The sequence below is a fragment of the Phyllobates terribilis genome, unplaced genomic scaffold, assembly GCF_046119375.1.
Source record: "Phyllobates terribilis strain yellow unplaced genomic scaffold, ASM4611937v1 Scaffold_13__5_contigs__length_258822181, whole genome shotgun sequence".
In the NCBI taxonomy this organism is placed as follows: Eukaryota; Metazoa; Chordata; class Amphibia; order Anura; family Dendrobatidae; genus Phyllobates; species Phyllobates terribilis.
The window spans coordinates 228520684-228542492 of record NW_027362773.1 but is presented as its reverse complement, the minus strand read 5'-3'; the positions used below and the strand labels follow the sequence as shown (position 1 = coordinate 228542492).

The 21809-nt window shown below is 45.1% G+C and overlaps 1 protein-coding gene across 1 annotated transcript in view; it reads right to left on the bottom strand.

Annotated features, from left to right (window-relative positions):
• LOC141174422 (uncharacterized) overlaps positions 1 to 20101 on the bottom strand; it is a 59251-nt gene extending 39150 nt beyond the window's left edge. Inside the window, exon 1 of the mRNA XM_073659337.1 lies at positions 20035 to 20101. The gene's annotated coding sequence lies outside the window, so the exon portion shown is untranslated. The remainder of the gene's footprint in view (positions 1 to 20034) is intronic.
• Between the last annotated feature and the right edge of the window lie 1708 nt (positions 20102 to 21809).

Here is a 21809-nt window from a genome sequence, read left to right as displayed (position 1 = left end):
AAGAATAAAATAAAAAATAAACATTATATTTACCTTCTGATGGCCCGCGGTGCGCTTGTCTTCACTTGCCAGCAGATCGCGGTGGACTGAAGGACCTGCGCTGACATCATTTAGTCATGTGACGGCAGGTCCTTCAGTGCAGTGTACCGCGAGCTGCCGGCAAGCCAGGACGGAGAGAAGCAAGACTGCGGGGGCCATCAGACGGTAAGTATAGATTTATTTTTTTATTTTTAACCATTCTTTAAGGTCACACTATATAAATCCATGCCGTTTGCATGGATTTATATAGTGTGACCAAGTTGTCAAGCACTTTCCAAGTGATGCTAAAATCGCTTGGAAAGCGCTTGTCAACCCACATGCGGAAAATGCATGTGAAGAACGCTTCACATCCGCATGTCCCTGGCAGGAAAACGCATGTACAATCCGCATGGTTTTTTCTGCCAGGGAGATGCAGAAACGCTCAGGAAAAAATCCGGAGCACTTCTGCATCGGGGGCACATAGCCTAAAAGGTGATAAGTCCAAAAACCCTAGATCAAACCTAATTATAATACTAGTTATGTAATTACTATTATCGTATTAAATGTTCTACTATAGGTGTAATATTTTGTCTAATTTAACTGTACCCACAATATTAAGTGTATCGAGGAAATCGTCCAGCCCTTTTTTTGAAAGCGGTTATAATATTGGTCATTATTTCCTCTTGTGGTCAGGTATTCCACAGTCTGACTGCTCTGACTGTAAAGAACCCTTTCCTGTTTAGGTGCCTGAATTGCCTTTCTTCCACCCGTAATGGTGCCCCCTGGTCCTTAGAATGGTTTTTGGAAGGAATAAGTCATGTGCTAGTCCTTTTGTACTGACCACACATATATTTATACATGTAAATGAGATCACCTCTGAGGCGTCATTTTTCTAAGCTTAACAGACTCAACATTTTCAACCTCTCCTCATATGAGAGGCCTCCATCCCTTGTAATAATCTAGTTGCCGCCTTTGAACTGACTCTAACTTCTAAATATCCTTTTTAAAATGTGGAGCCCAAAACAGTATCCCATATTCTCGATGTGGCCTCCCCAGTGATTTATAAAGGGGTAACAATACATTGGGATCACGAGATTTTATTTATCTTTTTATACATCCTAAACTCTTGTTTGCTTTTGCGGCAGCTGCTTGACATTGAGTACGGCTGCTCATCTTACTTGTAACTAGAATACCCAAGTTCTTCTCCTGTTCTGTAGTCCCAAGTACACTCTCATTTAATGTGCATGCAGCAATAGGATTATTCCGGCCTAGGTGCATTACTCTATATTTATCTACATTAAACCTCATCTACCAAGTGCACGCCCATTCAGTCATCTTATCCAGATCATTCTGCAACATTGTAAGGTCAAGATCAGATTTTAATATCCTACATTTGGTGTCGTCAGCAAAAACACGGCGCATGTACGTGTCCGCAGGTGATCCGCAGCCTCAGATGCATGCATAGTGGACAAGGGATTTCTAGAAAGACCAACCACTGTGCTGTAACATATGGACGCTGCACAGCTTCAAACCCGGAGCGGCTTCTGATCATGGGCACATATCCAAGGTGAAGAAAATGATTGTTTTGGTCCCACAAAAGTAGTAAAACTAATGAGCAATTAGAACATTTTTTTTTCTGTGAGTCTCTGGTCTTGAACCCACAACCTTAAAATGTTGTTGACATAGGCACTTAAGCTGCTCAGCTACAAGCTCTGATGTCACTAGGAGAATTCTGTGTGCTTCACAATCTCATTTACAAACACCTGAGCAAGTGTCTTGGCATTTGGAAGTGCTGGCAATGTGACAAAGTAAACCATTTTACTGAACCTATCTACTACCACCAAAACCACCGTTTTGCCTGCAGAAACCGGAAGGTCAACAATAAAATCCATGGACAAGTGTGTCCATGGCCTACTAGGGATAGGTAGCAGAAGAAGAGTACCAGATGGATGGGTATGCGAGACCTTAGAATGTGCGCAAATACTACAAGCAGCTACATGTTCAATTACATCCCAATGCAACCCCAGCCACCAAAAATGACGAGAGAGCAGGTCCGCATTTGCCTTACCACCTGGATGCCCAGCAAGCACAGAGTTATGATGTTCCTTAATTACTTTGTGGCGCAGATCAGATGATACAATATAACCTTCCTGAAGGGCAGAAGGCAGGGGTGTCTCCCTGAGCCTCCCAACACCTCACCATCCAGTTCAGGATACAGTGCCGAAATGACTACCCCTTTCTGTATTATCGGGGTAGGGTTCTGATGGTTACCACCACCAGGGAAGCTCCGGGACAAAGCATCAGCCTTGACATTTTTGACCCCATGAACAAAATTGAACCTAGTAAAAAACAGAGACCATCTGGCTTGCCTAGGATTGAGACGTTTAGCTGACTGGAGATATGACAGGTTCTTTTGGTCATTAATAACAGTAATAGGATGGACAGCCCCCTCCAACCAATGTCGCCATTCTTCGAACGCCAATTTGATCGCCAAAAGTTCCCTATTACTCACGTCATAATTTCTCTCAGCGGAAGACCATTTTTTAGAAAAGAAGGTGCATGGACGCCATTTACCAGGGGACAGACCCCGAGACAACACAGCCCCAACCCCGACAACCGACGCATCAACCTCCACAATAAAGGGTTGGGAAACATTGGGTTGACTGAGTATAGGTTCAGTGGCAAAATGATTCTTTAAGGAAGAAAAAGCCTGGAGGGAGGTATCCGACCATTTGTAAAAATCAGACCCCTTCTTAGTCATGTCAGTAAGGGGTCTCACAATTACTGAGTAATTTTGGATGATTTTCCGGTAAAAATTAGTAAAGCCCATAAAGCATTGTAGAGTCTTCAGGTTCTCGGGAAGTTCCCAATCAAGGACTTCACGGATCTTCTCCGGATCCATCCGAAAACCCGAAGATGACAACAAATACCCCAAAACCGGAACCTCCTGAACAGCGAAAACACATTTTTCCAGTTTGGCATAAAGATATCCCTTTAATATCTGGAGCACCTGCTTAACATGCCACTGATGTGTCTCAAAATCAGGTGAGTAAACCAAAATATCGTCCAGATAGAGCACCTCAAACTTCCCCACCAAATGATGGAAAGTATCATTTATGCAATGCTGGAATATCGCAGGTGCATTGGTCAAACCAAAAGGCATAACCAGACTCTCGAAATGTCCTTCTGGGGTATTGAATGCTGTTTTCCATTCGTCCCCTTCTCTGATTCTAACCAGATTGTAGGCTCCTCTTAAATCCAACTTGGAGAATTCCTTGGCTCCTACAACGTGGCTGAAAAAATCAGGAATCAGAGGAAGAGGGTATGAATCACGCATGGTAATTTGATTTAATTCCCGGAAATCTAAACAGGGACGTAGACCCCCATCTTTTTTCTGCACAAAGAAGAACCCTGCCGCCAAGGGCAAAGATGAGGGTCTAATATGTCCCTTCTCCATACTTTCTGAAATGAAATCCTGCATGGCTTGTCTCTCAGGGTCAGAAAGATTATACAGTCTGGACTTCAGTAGTTTAGCTCCGGGGGTCAGGTTAATAGGACAGTCATAAGCACGATGAGGAATCAAATCCCGACACCCCTCTCAGAAAAAACATCCTCAAAACCAGACAGAAGAGCAGGTAATATTTACGTAGAGACAGTAGCAAGGGAAATATCTAAACAGTTCTCATGGCAGTAATCTCCCCGTTCAATAATCTCCCCGGTTTGCCAATCCACCAACGGATTATGTTTAACAAGCCAAGCAATACCCAAAACAATAGATGTGAGAAGATTGTCCAGGACATAGCAAGGGATTATTTCACAATGAACTGACCCCACCCTCAGTTTTACATTATGTACAATCTATGTACAATCTGAGTAAATGCTTTCTGTGCAAGTGGCGCCGACTCGATGGCGAAGATGGAAATAGGTTTATTCAGAGTACAGCAAGCAAGACCATGAGTCTTCACAAACTCAGCATCAACCATGCTGACTCCGGCTCGACTGTCAACAAACAGAAATTTTCTTGCTTTTGCTCTCTAGCACCACCTTTGTTCTCAGGACAAAGCGGGAACTGCAGGTTGGCAACAAATGCACCCCTTGTTTATCCAACTCCAGACTACCAAGAGTTAATATGGTCTCCTTTTGTTTAGGAATTGAAGGACAGGTCCCAACAAATTGTGCCCTTTTCCCACAAAAAAAACATACGCCCTCTTGCAAATCTCCGGGGAAATGTATGATGCAGAGACACCCCCTAACTGCATGGGTTCCTCCACCTTCCCCAGTACTGGTTCACCCCCAGACTGCAGAGGTACACAACCCTAACAAGAAGGCTCCAGAGAAGGTGGTCTCGCCCGTCTATCCCGAAGGCGTCTATCAAGACGTATGGCCAACGACTTGGCAGCCTCCAAGAACTGAGGGGTTTAATATACTGCCAAGGCATCGTTTAACCTTTCAGTAAGCCCCTCACAAAATTGACTTCTAATGGCTGAGTCATTCCATTTGGAATCCGTTGCCTATCTACAGAATCCCGAACTGTACGTCTCCACTGACTGATTTCCCTGCTGAAGGCGACATAGCCTAGACTAAGCCAAGGAGACTTGGTCAGGGTCACCGTAGATGAGGGCCAGAGCTCCGAAAAAACCCTCCACAAACTAGAGACAGAGTCCTGTGGTAAAGAAAATGCCCATGACTTCGGATCTCCCTACAGTAGAGATCACAATGTCAACCCGTTGCTCCTCCTTTCCGGAGGAGTAAGGACGAAGTTTAAAATACAGTTTGCAGGCCTCCTTGAAAACAAAAAACTTGTCGCTACCTCCTGAAAACTTGTCCGGGAGGGCAAGCTTGGGTTCAGGCTGGACAGGCCTACCTGTAGAGACCCCAACATTGGCGACCTGTAGCCGCTGATGCTGCTGGTGAACCTCACAGCAGAGGTCATTCACCTCCAGAGACAGACAGTGGAACTGCTCTGCGAGCTCTGCAACTGAACCTATACCAAGGAGAAAGGAAAAGAAAAGGTTGACACCCAAAAACACACAGAGAGAAAAAAATACCCAAAGTGTCAGTTTCAGTTTTTTTCCTTTTCAAAATGTTCTCGGCCGGCGATAATGTCACGCAAGGTGTGGGAAAGACTCAGTGCAACACAAAGGGAAGAGAGAAAAAAAGCCCAGACTCTAGGGAAAGAGGGAAGTGGAGACCTCCTGGCTGATAGAATATCACCCTGTCTCCCCTAACGTCCCTATATTGTCTCTTTTCCAATCACCGCACGCATGCCTCGCGTTGTCTTTCCCTGGCATATGGCTAAGGCTAGGGAAGGGAGGAGATGAGCACTAGTCGATCCCCACTGAACACTAAAGACAACAAGGGAGGACAAGCGGTGAAATTGCTTAGCTTTAGACTACTCCAGACAAATGCGCACACGTCCTCATTACCAGAGAAGAAGTACTGCTCTTCTTAAAGCCTTCACAAGGAGTAATGAATATCGCCGGCACCTCCCTTTGCAACACAGCAGGTATTTATACACCCAGGCCAGGGTGTTAATTAGCCAGAGGAAGGTAGCCTCTAAGAAGGTGTCTGCAATGCCAAATATAGAGATCTTCTGCAACCCACTGCAGGGCAACTGTCTGTCACTTCTGACACACCCGTGACACAGATGAACGAGTATGCGATACTTTAGAATGCGAGCAAATACTGCAAGGAGACACATGGTCAACCACATCCTGAAGCAACCCCGGCTACCACAACCGACGGGAAAGGCGGTCCACAGTTGCCTTACTACCTGGATGGCCAGCAAGCACGGAGTTGTGATGTTTCCTAATTACTTTACAGCGCAGATTAGATGGCACAAACAATATTCCCGAAGGGCAGGACACATGATCAGGGGGTCACCCCTAACACCTCCCCTTCCAGGTCAGGGTGCAAGGCCGAAATGACCACCCCCTTCTGCAAAATATGAACAGGGTTCTCATGGTCACTACCACCAGGGAAGTTCTAGGACAACGCATCAGCCTTGATGTTTTCAACGCCTGGGCGCAAAGTGACAACATAATTGAACCTGGTAAAAAACAAAGACCATTTAGCCTGCCAGGTTCTTATGGTCCGTGATAACAGTAACAGGATAGACTGTCCCCTCCAACCAATGTCGCCATTTTTCGAAAGCTAATTTAATCGCCAAAGGCTCCCTATTACCCACGTCATAATTTCTCTCAGCCGAAGACAGCTTCTTGGAAAAGAAAGTGCATGTACGCCATTTACCAGAGGACAGACCCTGATACAACAAATCCCAAACCCCCACCTCCGACGCATCAGTTTCAACCACGAAGGGTTAAGAAATATCAGGTTGCGTTTACTGTAGGTACCATGGCAAATCTCTTTAAAGAGGAAAAATCCTGCTGGGCGGCATTCGACCAATTAGAAAAATCGGACCCCTTTTTGGCATGAGGGTTTTCACTATTACCGAATAATTTTGGATAAATTTCCAGTAAAAATTAGTAAACCCCAGAAAGTCCTGCAATGCCTTCAGGTTCTCAGGATGATTCCAATCAAGTATAGCACGGATCTTCTACGGATACATCCGAAAATCCGATGGTGACAACAAGTACCCCAAAAATTGCACCTTATGGACAGCGTAAACACATTTCTCCAGTTTAGCATAAAGTTTCTCTTAAAATTTGTAGTACCTGTTTAACATGACCCTGATGTGTCTCTAAATCATTTGAGTTAATCAAAATATCATCCAAATAGACCACTACAAACCTGCCCACTTAATGGTGGAAAATATTGTTTATGAAATGCTGGAAAATCGCAGGTGCATTGATGAGACCAAAAGGCATATCCAGACTCTCAAAATGCCCCTCAATAGTATTGAAAGCCATTTTCCATTTATCCACCTCTTTGATTCTAACCAGATTATATGCTCCCCTTAAATCCAACTTGGAGAACACTTTAGCTCCCACAATCTGGTTGAATAAATCTGGAGTCAGAGGAAGAGGATATGGATCTGTGATGGTAACTTGATTCAATTTCCGGAAATCTAAATAGGGATTAACGAAGAAGAACCCTGCCTCCACGGCCGAAGAGGAGGGTCTGATAAGTCCCTTCACTAGACTGTCGGCAATGAAATCCTTGTCTCTCAGGATCAGAAAGATTATACAGTCTTGACTTGGGTAGTTTGCTCTGAGAATCAGGTTAATGGGACAGTCATACACACAATGAGGAGCAAAACTTACGCCCTTTCTCAGAAAATAGGTCCTCAAAACCAGACAGAATGCAGGTAACGTCTCTGTAGAGACCACAGAAAGAGAAGTGTTTAAGCAGTTTTCATGACAGTAATCTCCTCATTCCACAATTTCCCTGGATTGCCAATCCACTACCAGATTATACAACCTAAACTTGGATAAATAAAATCCAAATACTACTTGCAAATGTATATAACATCATTCTTTATTGAAAAAATATTTAAAAATTCATTTTACAAAACCACAGATAAATAAAAATCAAAGAGGAAAAGATGAATCAAGAATTTGTGGGCACACATGGACCAGGGTACACCAACCAATGCTGAAATATCAAGCATGTAAGTTAATGACCAAAAAAAGGGGGTAGGATGAGCCCCACCTCTCCATCCAATTAGGGACTAAGGATGTAAACAAACAGGAAAAAATCCTTGATAGGACTCAGCTCAATATATATTTAATGTTTGAACATACAAATATAACTCCTATAGTAATGAGTGTATACAAAACAGTTATGGGCTAATGCCCTACACAAAAAGAATACAGGCTTGAGCTATCAGGCTTACTCATCAGGTAAGTAGTTGTGTCCGGTCCAGCACCACATGTAATGCCTCGACGCGCGTTTCGGGGCGCTTGTCTGGGTGTTGTGTTTGACACCAATCTCTCCTTCACCTTCCATATACAATCTCTTGCCCGCTCTTGTCGCTTGCACCTGAAGAACATCTTTAGAATCCGCCCTTTTCTCACCTTGGAAACAACAAAAACCCTCACTGTTGCCCTGATCCACTGCCACCTTGACTACTGTAACTCTATTAATTGGCCTCCCCCTCACTCGACTTTCCCCCCTCCAGTCCATCCTTAATGTTGCAGCCAGGGTCATTTATTTGGCTATCTGTTACTCAGACTCCTCCACTCTGTGCCAGTCATTGCACTGGCTGCCCATGAATTATAGGATCCAATTTAAATAGCTTGTTCTCACCCACAAAGTTCTCCACAGTGTGACACCCCCCTACATCTCCTCCCTCACTTGTGTCTATCGTCCTACCCGTTCTCTATGCTCCCCAAGCGACTTTCGACTAACATCCGCACTAATCCGTACCTCCCACTCCCGGATTCAAGACTTCTCCCGAGCTGCACCTATTCTTTGGAATGCTCTACCCCAAGAAATTAGGGTGAACCAAAACTTACACAGTTTTAGGCGCTCCCTAAAAACACACCTGTTTAGGGCGGCCTATCAACTTCCCTAATCGAAGTCCTTTTATCTTCTTATAGCCCATCCCTTATTTCTCCAAACATAACTCTCCACCGAACCAAAAAGAACTACAGATACTGGCTGGTGATGAGCTCATGCAGCCTTTATCTATCCCTCATGCCCTCAAGATGGCTGGACCATCCTTGTAAATAAGCCATTGTACTTTGTGTCACCCCCACCTCATTGTAGATTGTAAGCTCTTACGAGTAGGGTTGTCATTATTTTTGCTGTAATTATTGCCATTATCTTATTATCTGTATTATCTTTAGCTATGTTACTTATGACTGTTGTATATGAACCTCTGAATTGTAAAGCGCTGCGGAATATGTTGGCGCTATATAAATAAAGATTATTATTATTATTATTACTTGATCTATACTATAGAAGTTGACTATAGCCTTATTGTACTGCTAGAAAAACACTGCTGTGTACAATATATATATTTTTATTCTAAAAATATAAAAAAAAATTCAGCCTATAAAATTGTAAAAAACAATTATATTGAAAAACGCATGATAATGAAAAAAATCTTGTAATTTTTAATGAGTTTTATAAAAAAGAATAAACATCACAAATCAGCAAATAACATGGATATAAACACATGGTCAAAATCTATGAAAATGAACAAATGAAAGTCAGACATTGCTTTTCAACCCTGCTTCCACAGAATTGAAAAAAAATTAAACTCATGAAATAGGCCTGGACAGAAATGATGGTACCCCTGAAAATAATGTGACAAAAGGGACATGTTAAATCAAGTTGTGTCCACTAATTAGCATCACAGGTGTCTACAATCTTGTAATCAGTCAGTGGGCCTGTATATAGGGCTACAGATACTCACTGTGCTGTTTGGTGACATGGTGTGTGACGCGCCCCCTGGGCCAGGTGTGCAAGTGTGTGGGTTACCCGGAGCCGGGTCTCTGGGGGTTGTAGTCTCCGTGGCTGGCGACCCGGTCCCGTGGCCCAGGGCGGTCAAACCAGTGGCAGTCTTTTATGGGTCTTAGGTTAATTGTCCGACTACACCACCCGTGGATTGCGGTCAGGGTGTACCGCCGCTGCGAGACAGACCGCTGAGGCTGGTGTAGTGTGCGCAGCAAAGGATGGGATAACTCCCCACGGGAGGAGTATAGCCTCAGGGCAGAGAATGTGGATGATGGGAGTGGTGGTGCACGGGAGTCCCAGCACTAGTAGTGCTGGTGCGGCGATGAAGCACAGAGACGTGGGGTTGCAGTTCAAGTTCTTTACTCACAGTTCTTTATATTCCAAGTCACTCTGTCGACAATGACTGCCCAAGCCGTGCTGCGTCCACCAGGTGCGGGGGCTCGGTCAACCCCCAGGCAATTCCAGAGTGTGGCACAGGTCTCCCTTCTATTCCTTTCTCTGGCCGTGCCCCACCAGTGACACTACGTCTGTCCAGCTCCCGCGGGCCTTCTCTTGGGAGGGCTTCGTGCTCACCCCTCTGACCCTATGTGGTGTGCCTTTCTAGTAGGTGTAGCGAGGGGTCGCACCAAGAGATGATCACGACCTCCGGTTCTTGGTTAAGGATTAGTCGCCTCTACCAACTTGGGATCCGGTACCCTGTTCTGCCAACCCATCACCCGCAATCTCCTGGGTCCTTAGGGTTCCTTCTGCCTTCGTGTCTCTGGGCCTTTCTACACTTTGGGTACTTCTCTTTCTGTTTCTGTTCCTTCTGTTTCTGTTCCTTCTGGCCCTGGCCTTCACTCTAGGCCTGCCTCGTGGAGCTGGGCCCAGACTGAGCCACAGCTCCCTGTCAGCCCTCTCTAGCTGAACTCCTCTTCTTCTCAACTCACCCTACTCACTGTCTGTCTGTCTTAAGATGGTGCCACCTTATATACCTCCCCCTCTGTGTATGAGCCCAGGTGACTTGCAACCAATGGGCTCCTACCTATGCCCAGAGACCGTCCCCTCCTGCTCCTACATCACTGGGTTTTCCTCCCCCCTCCCCACTCCAGCCAGGGACATGGTCTGTCGTGCCTGCATTAGTGTCTAATGGGAGCACCGTTGAGCTGTCCCCCGGAAATGGGGTGTGTGTGATGCATGCAGCCTACCGAGCCCTGGTCCACATTCCATCCTTACCCGGGAGTGGAATATCACACCTCTGGCAAAGGTGCAATACCCCTGTAGCGGCCGAACCCTCGGGGCGCTACTTGTGTACCAAACTCAACATGGACCAGAGGAAGTAAAGGAAAGAGTTGTCTCAGGAGATTAGAAAGAAAATTACAGATTAGCATGTTAAAAGGTAAAGGTTATAAGACCATCTCCAAGCAGCCTGATGTTCCTGTGACTACAGTTGCACATATTATTCAGAAATTTAAGATCCATGGGACTGTAGCCAACCTCCCTCGACGTGGCCGCAGGAGGAAAATTGATGACAAATCAAAGAGACGGATAATACGAATGGTAACAAAACAGCCCAGGAAAACTTCTAAAGAGATTAAAGGTGAACTTCAAGCTCAAGGGACATCAGTGTCAGATCGCCCCTTGCGTTGTTGTTTGATCCAAAGTGGACTTCATGGGAAACGACCAAGGAAAACACCATTGTTGAAAAATAAAAAATCATAAAAAAAAACAGACTGGAATTTGCTAAAGGAGGCTCTGTTATGTTCTGGGGCTGCTTTGCTGCATCTGGCACAGGGTGTCTTGAATCTGTGCAGGGTACAATGAAATCTCAAGACTATGAAGGGATTCTAGAGAGAAATGTGCTGTCCAGTGTCAAAAAGCTTGGTCTCAGTCGCAGGTAATGGGTCTTGCAACAGGATAATGACCCAAAACACACAGCTAAAAACACCCAAGAATGGCTAAGCGGAAAATATTGGACTATTCTGAAGTGGCCTTCTATGAGCCCTGACCTAAATCCTATTGAGCATCTTTGGAAAGAGCTGAAACATGCTGTCTGGAAAAGGCAACCTTCAGGCTGTGTGCCCACGATGCGTTTTTAATGCGTTTCTGCAGCGTTTTTGAAGCTGCGGAAACGCATTAAAAACGCATGGTAGAAGGCCTGCCATGTTCCCCAATGATAATCAGCATGTGCTGTGCACATGCTGCGGAAATTTCCGCTGCGGATTATCATTGCGGAAAAAAACACAGCACTACCAATTATTTTGCGGAAGTGCTACGTCTTCGCCGCCATTGACTTGCATTAGACCGCATGGATTACGCATCACTGTATATGTAGATGCGTAATCCAAGCTTTTTAATGTGCGGATGGTACCCGGGTGTAGAGGAGAGGAGAGTCTCATCCACACCCAGGTATCATTAAAAAATCTGTAAAAAAAGAATAAAATAAAAAATAAATGTATATTTACCTTCCGACGGCCTGCGCTGTGCTCCTACTTGCTTCCCGGCACTTTGCAGTGGATTGAAGGACCTACGCTGACGTCAGAATCATGTGACAGGTCACGCGACGCTGACGTCGGCAGGTCTTTCAATCCAGTGCTGCCGGCAGCCGGGACCGAGCGAAACAAGCCAGCGCGGGCCATCGGAGGGCAAGTATATATTTATTTTTTTATTTTTAACCACTCTCTCGGTCACACTATATAAATCCATGCAGTTTGCATGGATTTATATAGTGTGACCTAGTTGTCACAAGCACTTTCCAAGTGATGCTAATCGCTTGGAAAGCGCTTCTCAATCCGCATGCGGAAATGTCAGTGAATAACGCTCCATTTCTGCATGTCCCTGGCAGGAAACCGCATGTACAATCTGCATGCGTTTTTTCCTGCCAGGGAGATGCAGAAATGCTCAGGAAAAAATCCTGAGCATTTCTGCATTGTGGGCACATAGCCTTAAACACGAGACAACTGGAGCAGTTTGCTCATGAGAAGAGGGCCAAAATACCTGTCGAGAGGTGCAGAAGTCTCATTGACAGTTACAGGAATCGGTTGATTGCAGTGATTGCCTCAAAAGGTTGTTCAACAAAACATTAAGTTAACAAGAACCATCATTTCTGTCCAGGTCAATTTCATGGGTTTAATTTTTTTTTTTAAATTCTGTGGAAGCAGAAAAGCAATGTCTGACTTTCATTTGTTGATTTTCAAAGATTTTAAATTGATTAATTTATTCCACCCATTATGTTGCCTATATCTTTCACCCCTTTAAATGTTGCTTTTATTTTGTTTTTGTTTGCTTCTATATTACTGTGTATTCATAATAATTCCCCCCTTTTTCTATATTACTGTATATTTATAATATGTCTTCCCCCCCTTTTTCTATATTACTGTGTATTTATAATATGTCTCCCCCCTTTTTCTTTACCCCATTCATGTAAAAAATCCATAATAAAAACTACTTAAATAAAAAAAGGAGCCCGATGTGCGCCCAAGGACGCCGCTGAATTGTGCGGTTTTGGTACTTTTTATTCTTTAGATGCTTCTATGTGGAGCCTAAAAAAAAACAGATACTTTATTAAGTGCAGAATCAAAGCTTTTCTGTACTATAAAAAGCACATTAAAAATGAGGCTTCACATCTGTACCAGAAAAGCAACAAATAAGCGGGAGAATATTGTTATTGTGTAGTTTGCTGCAGATCCTGCAGAAAACAAAAAACACAGTATTTATGCAACATGTGAACACGGCCTTACAGACACAAAAAAAGTCAGATGTCGTTTAGTGAGGCTACATAAAGATGAGAAAGTTGCGGCGGCTCCGACTGTGAATGAAGAATCAAAAAAATAATCCACAGGTCCCAACTGGAGATGAGCAGGATGGACAGATGACGTCACACTGCCCTGGGTGATCAAAAGCCGCCAGATGGTTAGAGATTCACGGCCTCCTATCCAGCCGCCCGGTAGCACTGATCTGGACACAGGACCTGAGAATCCATTCGCTCATCTCTAGCCCCAAATGTCCTGGATTTGGGTCTGCACCCGGCAGTCTTGGGCGTCTGGTGAATGCCCCTCTTTATCAGCGCTCCTCTGACAACTCCTCCTGCCGGAGGAGAAAGATAACGGTGAATGGGCTTTGATTGGGGTGTGACCAGTGGCGTGGCCAAAATTTTCAGCGGCACGCTATGCACGCCACATGATGTGTCCCTCTTTCTGTTCTCAAAAGTTGGGAGGTATGTGAATGTATGGAAGCAGGGGCGTACCGTCCATAGCGGCAGCCCACGCAGCTGCTATGGGGCCCATGAAACAGGGGGGCTCACTGTGTAACAGCACCAGACCTCTCTATCCCCTCATCAGAATTTCAACAGTATCTGCATCCTTAGTATGAAGTTACAGTTGAAAGCAACCGGGCTCTGTCAGGACCAGCGGAGGATTCCGTGGGCCTGGAGTCGGGAGAAGGATCTACCACTGCTACTATGGCTGCACTGTGTCCACCATGCAGAGGATGCCTCTATCTCAGTGCTCTATGAAAAAATGCAAGAGCGCAATAGAGTCTTACCCAATTAATAAATGGTACAGAAGTATTAAAAACTGCTCACCTAGTAGGGTTGTTTGGGATGCATTTCAAAGAAAAACACTTTATTAGCAGCCAGGGACCAGACCGTGCTGTAGACTAGTCAGACAGGTGGGTCCCTGGCGGCTTCCCCTCCACCTACTGCCAGTGATAGACAGGTCTCTGCAGGAAGGAAGCCCTGCTATATGTAACACTGGCGATCAGACGATCGCAGCTTCTATTGAAGCAAGTGTACAGTGAGAAAAAAATGTTTTTAAAGATATAATATATATATATATATATATATATATATATATATATATATATATTTATATATATATATATATTTATATATATTATATATACAGTACAGACCAAAAGTTTGGACACACCTCATTTAAAGATTTTTCTGTATTTTCAAGACTATGAAAATTGTACATTCACACTGAAGGCATCAAAACTACGAATTAACACATGTGGAATTATATACTTAACAAAAAAAGTGTGAAACAACTGAAAATATGTCTTATATTCTAGGTTCTTCAAAGTAGCCACCTTTTGCTTTGATGACTGCGTTTCACACTCTTGGCATTCTCTTGATAAGCTTCAAGAGGTAGTCACCGGAAATGGTTTTCACTTCACAGGTGTGCCCTGTCAGGTTTAATAAGTGGGATTTCTTGCATTATAAATGGGGTTGGGACAATCAGTTGTGTTGTGCAGAAGTCTGGTGCATACACAGCTGATAGTCCTACTGAATAGACTGTTAGAATTTGTATTATGGCAAGAAAAAAGCAGCTAAGTAAAGAAAAAAGAGTGGCCATCATTACTTAAACCCCTTTACGACCAAGGGCGTATTAGTATGTATCTGTGCCATGGGACTTATGGACCAGATACGTATTAGTACGCCCTGGCGATTTCGCCCGCACACAGGCTGTGCGGGCGCGATCGCCGCCGGGTGTCAGCTGATTGTCACAGTTGACACCCAGGGCTATGTGCAGGGAGCGGTCATGCACCGCTCCCAGCACATTAACCCCCGCAATGCTGCGATCGAAGTCGATCGCAGCATTGCGGTGGCAAGGGGAGGTGATCGCCGATACTCACCTCCTCTTCCGGCCTCCAGCGATGTCTGCCCCGGCTTTCAGGATGTTGCCATGACGACCCGATGTCGTCATGACAACATTCGGGTCACCAGACAGCAGGAAGATTTTTTGGACATGCGCAGTGCATCTCCAAACAATCTTCTCCCTGTCCAGCGCTGACAGCCTGCATGGCACAGGGATGGTGCTGCATTCCTGTGCCATGCAGGCGATCAGAGAAAAAAAAGTGAAAGTCCCATAGTGGGACAAAGTAAAAAAGCAAAAAAACTATCAGAAAGTGAAAAAAAAAAAAAATAAATAAATAAATAATTGCAAAAATATTTAAAAAAAAATAAAAAATATAAGCCACCAAAAATAAAAATATAATGTACCCATCAATAAATATTATTATAAAAAAAACACAAAAAAAACAATAAAAGTACACATATTTGGTATCGCCGCGTCCGGAACAACCTGACCTATAAAACTGTCCCACTAGTTAACCCGTTCAGGGAACACGGTAAAAAAATAAAATAAAAAACGAAGCAAAAAACAATGCTGTATCACCATACCACCAAACAAAAAATGGAATAACACGCGATCAAAAAGACAAAAATATATAAAAATGGTACCGCTGAAAATGTCATCTCGTCCCGCAAAAAACAAGCCGCCATACAGCTCCATCAGCCGAAAAATAAAAAAGTTATAGCTCTCAGAATAAAGCTATGCTAAAAAATATTTTTTTCTATAAAATTGCTTTTATTATGTAAAAGTGCAAAACATAGAAAAACAATATAAATGTGGTACCGCTGTAAACGTACTGACCCGAAGAATAAAGCTGCCTTATCAATTTTACCACACACGGAACAGAATAAAAAAAAACAATTCCTGAATTGTTGGTTTTTGTTTATTCTGCCTCCCAAAAATCGGAATAGGAAGCGATCAAAACATGTCGCGTGCCTGAAAATGGCACCAATAACAACGTCAACTCATCCCGCAAAAAACAAGCCATCACATGACTGTCTGCCAAAATCTGGAAAAGTTATAGCTCTCAAAATATGGCGATGCAAAAACTAGATTTTACAAAAAATGCGTCTTTTAGTGTGTGACAGCTGTCAATCATAAAAACCCGATATGATTCTGGTATCGCTGTAATCACACCGACCCGAAGAATAAGGTAGTCTAATCACTTATACCGCACGAGGAACGGCGTAAAAAATAAACTCTCGGGTTAGGGTTGGGCTAGGGTTAGGGCTGGGTTTGGGGTTAGGGTTGTGATGGGGTTGTGATTTTTTTCAAAAGTAAGAAAAACAGATGACAATATGGCGACTAGTGTTGAGCGCAAGTGCTCGCTACTTGAGTTTGCATCGGGTGCTCGGGTATGCATTGAGTATCGTGGGTATTTGAGTGACATGCTCGAGTCTCCGCCCCATATGCTTCGCGGCCAAAAAACTTTGCGGGGATTGCTTGCCATGCACGAGCGATCCCCGCATGTTTTTTTTTGGGTGTCTAATAACCGTGAAACATGCGGAGCAGGGACTCGAGCATGTCACTCGAGCACACGCTGTACATGGTGCATACCTGAGTACCCGATGCAAACTCAAGTAGCGAGCACTTGCGCTCAAGACTAATGACAACTTATTCAATATGATGACCTAATGTTATCAAATTCTGTGTCGTACCTCTGGGTTCAAAATGTTCACTATACACCTTAATAAAATCCTTGAGGGGTATAGTTTCCAAAATGGGGTCACTTGTGGGGGAGCTCCAATGTTTGGGCACACAGGGGCTCTCCAAACGCAACATGGTGTCCGCTAACAATTTGAGCCGACAATTTGCTAGCGGATACCATGTTGCATTTGAAGAGTCCCTGTGTGCCCAAACATTGGAGCTCCCCCACAAGTGACCCCATTTTGGAAACTAGACCCCCCAAGGCACCTATCTAGATGCATAGTGAGCACTTGGAACCCCCAGGTGCTTCACAAATTGATTCGTAAAAATGACAAAGTGAAAAAAAAAACACTTTTTCATTTTTATGAATCAATTTGTGAAGCACCTGGGGGTTCCAAGTGCTCACTATGCATCTAGATAGGTGCCTTGGGGGGTCTAGTTTCCAAAATGGGGTCACTTGTTGGGGAGCTCCAATGTTTGGGCACACAGGGGCTCTCTAAACGCAACATGGTGTCCGCTAACAATTTGAGCCGACAATTTGGATATAATTCCACATGTGTTAATTCATAGTTTTGATGCCTTCAGTGTGAATGTACAATTTTCATAGCCAAGAAAACTCAGAAAAATCTTTAAATGAGAAGGTGTGTCCAAACTTTTGGTCTGTACTGTGTATATATATTCAAATCATCCCCCTTTCAAAGTAAAAAAAAAAAAAAAAAAAATACACGTTTGGTATGGCCGCGTTCAGAATCGCCCGATATATCAATATAAAAAAATAATTAATCCGATCGGTAAATGACGTAACGAGAAAAAAATCAGAAGGCCAGAATTACGTATTTTTGGTTGCCGCAACATTGCAATAAAATGCAATAACGGACGATCAAAACATAGTATCTACACCAAAATGGTACCAATAAAAACGTCCATTCAGCACGCAAAAAATTAGCCCTCACCCAGCCCCAGATAACGAAAAATGGAGACGCTATGGGTCTTGGAAAATATTGCTTGTTTTTTTTGTTTAACAAAATTAGTTTTTTTTTTCACCACTTCAATAAAAAAGAACCTATACATGTTTGGTATCTATAAACTCATAATGACCAGGAGAATCATAATGGCAGGTCAGTTTTAGCATTTAGTGAACATGGTAAAAAAATACCCAAAAAACAATTGTGGAAATGCACAGTTTTTGCAATTTCACGTCACTTGGAATTTTTTCACCCATTTTCCAGTTCAATATATGGCAAAACCAATGGTGTCGTTCAAAAGTACAACTTGTCCCTCAAAACATAAGCCCTCACATGGCCATATTGATGGAAAAATAAAAAAAGTTATGGCTCTGGGAAGAAAGGGTTAAAGAGGTTGTCCAAAATAATGAAATTGCTGCACATCAGAAGTAATACATGTTCGATAGATTGTCTGGGCAAAATGTTCTAATGCGGCTAGATTTTGTATAAATAACAAAATAAATTCTACTCACCTGCTATCACTCTTCTGGATCGAGCGCAGATTGATCTATGGTCTGCGCCAGCATAAATGATGTCACCATTCTAACAGACACAGGAACACTGAATCTTGTGATAGGTGGCAGCGGTCAGGTGACTTGAACTGTATGTATCACAAGCTGCAGCAGTCGTGTGTCTGGCAGAGCGGTGGCATCATTGATGCTAGTGCAAACCACGGGGCAGCCTGCGATGGATCCGGGAGGGGGACAGCTGGGAAATATGATTTATTTTGTTATTTTTACAGAATCTGGCCACCAGGTAATGAGCACCTTTTGTCTGGATCTTAGGAATCAATATCACTGGTGGGTCCCATGTACCCCAGTCCAACAATGAATACAATGGTGGAACAGGCAGCTGTCAGAACTGATCTGCATCATTCAGCTTGTCTGTCTAAGGCCACGGCCCCACTATCAATATTCGGTCAGTATTTTTTCTCAGGAATGGGAGTCAAAACCAGGTGAGGAACAATCAGAGAAAAGGTATAATTTATCACCCACTCCTGACAAAAAATATTGACCAAATACTGATAGTGGGGCGGTGGCCTAAGTCTCCTGCTGTACGGAGCTTCAGTCCACAAGCTGCACAGAGTGGAGCATAGCAAGAAGGGAACCTATCTAGGAAAGTAGTATTTTCCTTTCTTTTATCAGTCAGTACTTATAGGGGGCCATCATACTCTGTGGTGGGGATCATTGTGGGAGCGTTCATACAGTGTGTGGGTGGAATTGTACTGGTGGGGTATTATACTGTGCGAGGTGATATGGGGGTCTCATATTGTGGATGTATTTACTTGTGGGACATCATATTATTTTGGGGACACTGAGATCATCATACTGTGGGTGTGGGGGTATCATGCAATGTGTTAGATGCATTTTTGGAGGCTCTGAGGGGCTATAACAGGGACATTGGTGTGGGTGAGAACAGTAAAGGGGATTCAATAGGAGCAACATTACTCTGTATTTACCGTAATACATGTACCTCTCTGTTTTTAAAATTTATGAGGCACGCCATTTTGTGACTTCTCTTATGTGCCGTGACCCCATTTACTCCACCGAGCGGGAAGAGGAACCCAATTAGGACATTTGCTATGGGGCCCCATGGTTTCAATGTACGCCACTGTCCGGAAGTGACGTGCTTCACACTAAAACACCAGATAAACTGATTGCTGCCTCGCCACTCGTACCCGTAACTGCGCATGCCTGTAGTTGTATCCACACCGGAGTGCATAATGGCCAATATGTGTCAGTAGATAAAGTAACATACGGATAGAGGCTTTGTGTTTGTCTGTGTTACATCCGGGCACCTGATTACAGGGGCATAATGGAGGCATTACACTGTGTGGAGGCATCATGCATGCTACATAAGGGGCATATTGGGGGCATTACACTGTGTGGAGGCATCATACATGCTACATAAGGGGCATAATGGGGGCATTTCACTGTGTGAGGGCATCATACATGCTACATAAGGGGCATAGTGGGGGCATTACACTGTGTGGGGGCATCATACATGCTACATAAGGGGCATAGTGGGGGCATTACACTGTGTGGGGGCATCATGCATGTTACATAAGGGGCATAATGGGGGCATTACACTGTGTGGGGGGGCATCATACAACCTGCACAAGGGGCATAATGGGGGCATTACACATCCTGCATAAGGGGCATAGTGGGGGCATTACACTGTGTGGGGGCCAATAAAGGGTCCTGTACTAGGAGAACAACAAGTTTCCTCACTTCCTGTCTCCATAGTTGGGTCGTATGTATCTATTACTGGTAACAGAACAAAAACGTTATGATTCTTGTAAAGGAGGAACACAAGACCCCAAGAGAGTCACAGTGCTGAAGGGGTTAATGCCCCCCTGCGCCCAGTAATGGGGAATCTCCACATACCTCCACCTGCAGAGCCGCCACCACATATATGGCTGATCTGTGCGCACAGGACCTGTGATGAGGTCACAGGAGGGGAGGAGTCAGCAGTCACATGATCAGGGGCCTCAGTGTATGCAGGACTCTGCTGTGCTGGTTGTCATGGTGCTGGATGAGCTGAAGTTTATGTGTGGATGTAGCAGAGGCGTGTATGTACGAGGTGTACGGAAGAGAGCCGTGTGTGTACGAGGTGTACGGAGCAGAGCCGTGTGTGTACGAGGTGTACGGACCGGAGCCGTGTATGTACGAGATGTACGGAGCGGAGCCCTGTGTGTACGAGATGTACGGAGCGGAGCCCTGTGTGTACGAGGTGTACGGAGCGGAGCCGTGTGTGTACGAAGTGTACAGAGCAGAGCCATGTGTACGGAGCAGAGCCGTGTATGTACGAGGTGTACAGAGTGGAGCCGCATGTGTACGAGGTGTACGGAGCAGAGCCGTGTGTGTACGAGGTGTACGGAGCGGAGGCGTGGATGTACGAGGTGTACGGAGCTGAGCCGTGGATGTACGAGGTGTACGGAGCTGAGCCGTGTATGTACGAGGTGTACGGAGCAGAGCCGTGTATGTACGAGGTGTACGGAGCAGAGCCGTGTATGTACGAGGTGTACAGAGCGGAGCCATGTGTGTACGTGTGGCACCCCAGGGGTCTGGTTGCCACAGTGGTAGAAATACCATGTCTGAGAGCGAGCATGGGTTTTCCTGGTCAGGAGCACATTTGCACGCAACGCCTCCTGCCACAGTCCAGGGAGGGGAGGAACCTGCCCTCTATAAGCTGGATCTGGGGCGGGGTTAGTCTAGTCTAGTTCCAGAGGAAGGGACAGAACAGCAGCAAGGAGCTCTGTAGGAGCCAAGAGCTGAAGGCCAGGGACTGGAAGCTAGCAGAGTTCATCCTGGCCAAAGAGAACCGGACACCGGAGTCCGAGGCTGTGGGGATTATACACCCAGCAGCAGAAACCACCTGGCAGGGGATTTCAGGTCCTCTGGCCATAGAAAGCCCAGAGGCTCAGTCACACGCAAGGGACCGGCACCGCCATCGAGGAGCGGAAGGAACCAAAGGCCCCAAGTCACCAGCCATACGGGTGAGCACCACATGGTACACTCAGGGACGTGGGCTACTACACGACTACAGCAGGGTAGCCAGGAAGAGTGCAGTCAGACCGGAAGGCCTATACCTCCACCTGGCCAGGGGGACACTTGTTCGCTCACAGACTGACCGGGCCTCTAATGTTAGCCAGTACTCCCGGCAGGGCCTTCTTCATTACCAACAGTAAAGACCCTGAACTCCACTGCACGGACTCAGTCATTTCTGCTGCGCCCACGCACCACAACCCTCACCATCTATAGACGCTGCCCTGAGGCTATACTCCCGTGGGGAGTTATACTACCCTCTGCTGCGCACTCAACATCAGCCTCAGCAGTCTGCCCCACAGCGGCGGTTCTCAATCCACGGGTGGCGTAGTCGGACATTTCAACATTAAGAACCAAATAAACAGATCCGCCACTGGTTTGACCACCCTGAGCCACGGGACCGGGTCGCCGCCACGGAGACTACAACCCCTAGCATTACGCAGAGACCCGGCTCCGGGTATTCCCCCACACACGGTCCAGGGGGCGCGTCAACTTTGGCGTAGTCGCCAAGTATTTCGTGCCCGCAACCACCGGGTACTGCGTGCCTGAAAGAAAGACTGTGATATTTACCGTGGTGAAGTGTCCTGCCATCCGCAGCCGTTTTCCCGCCATCC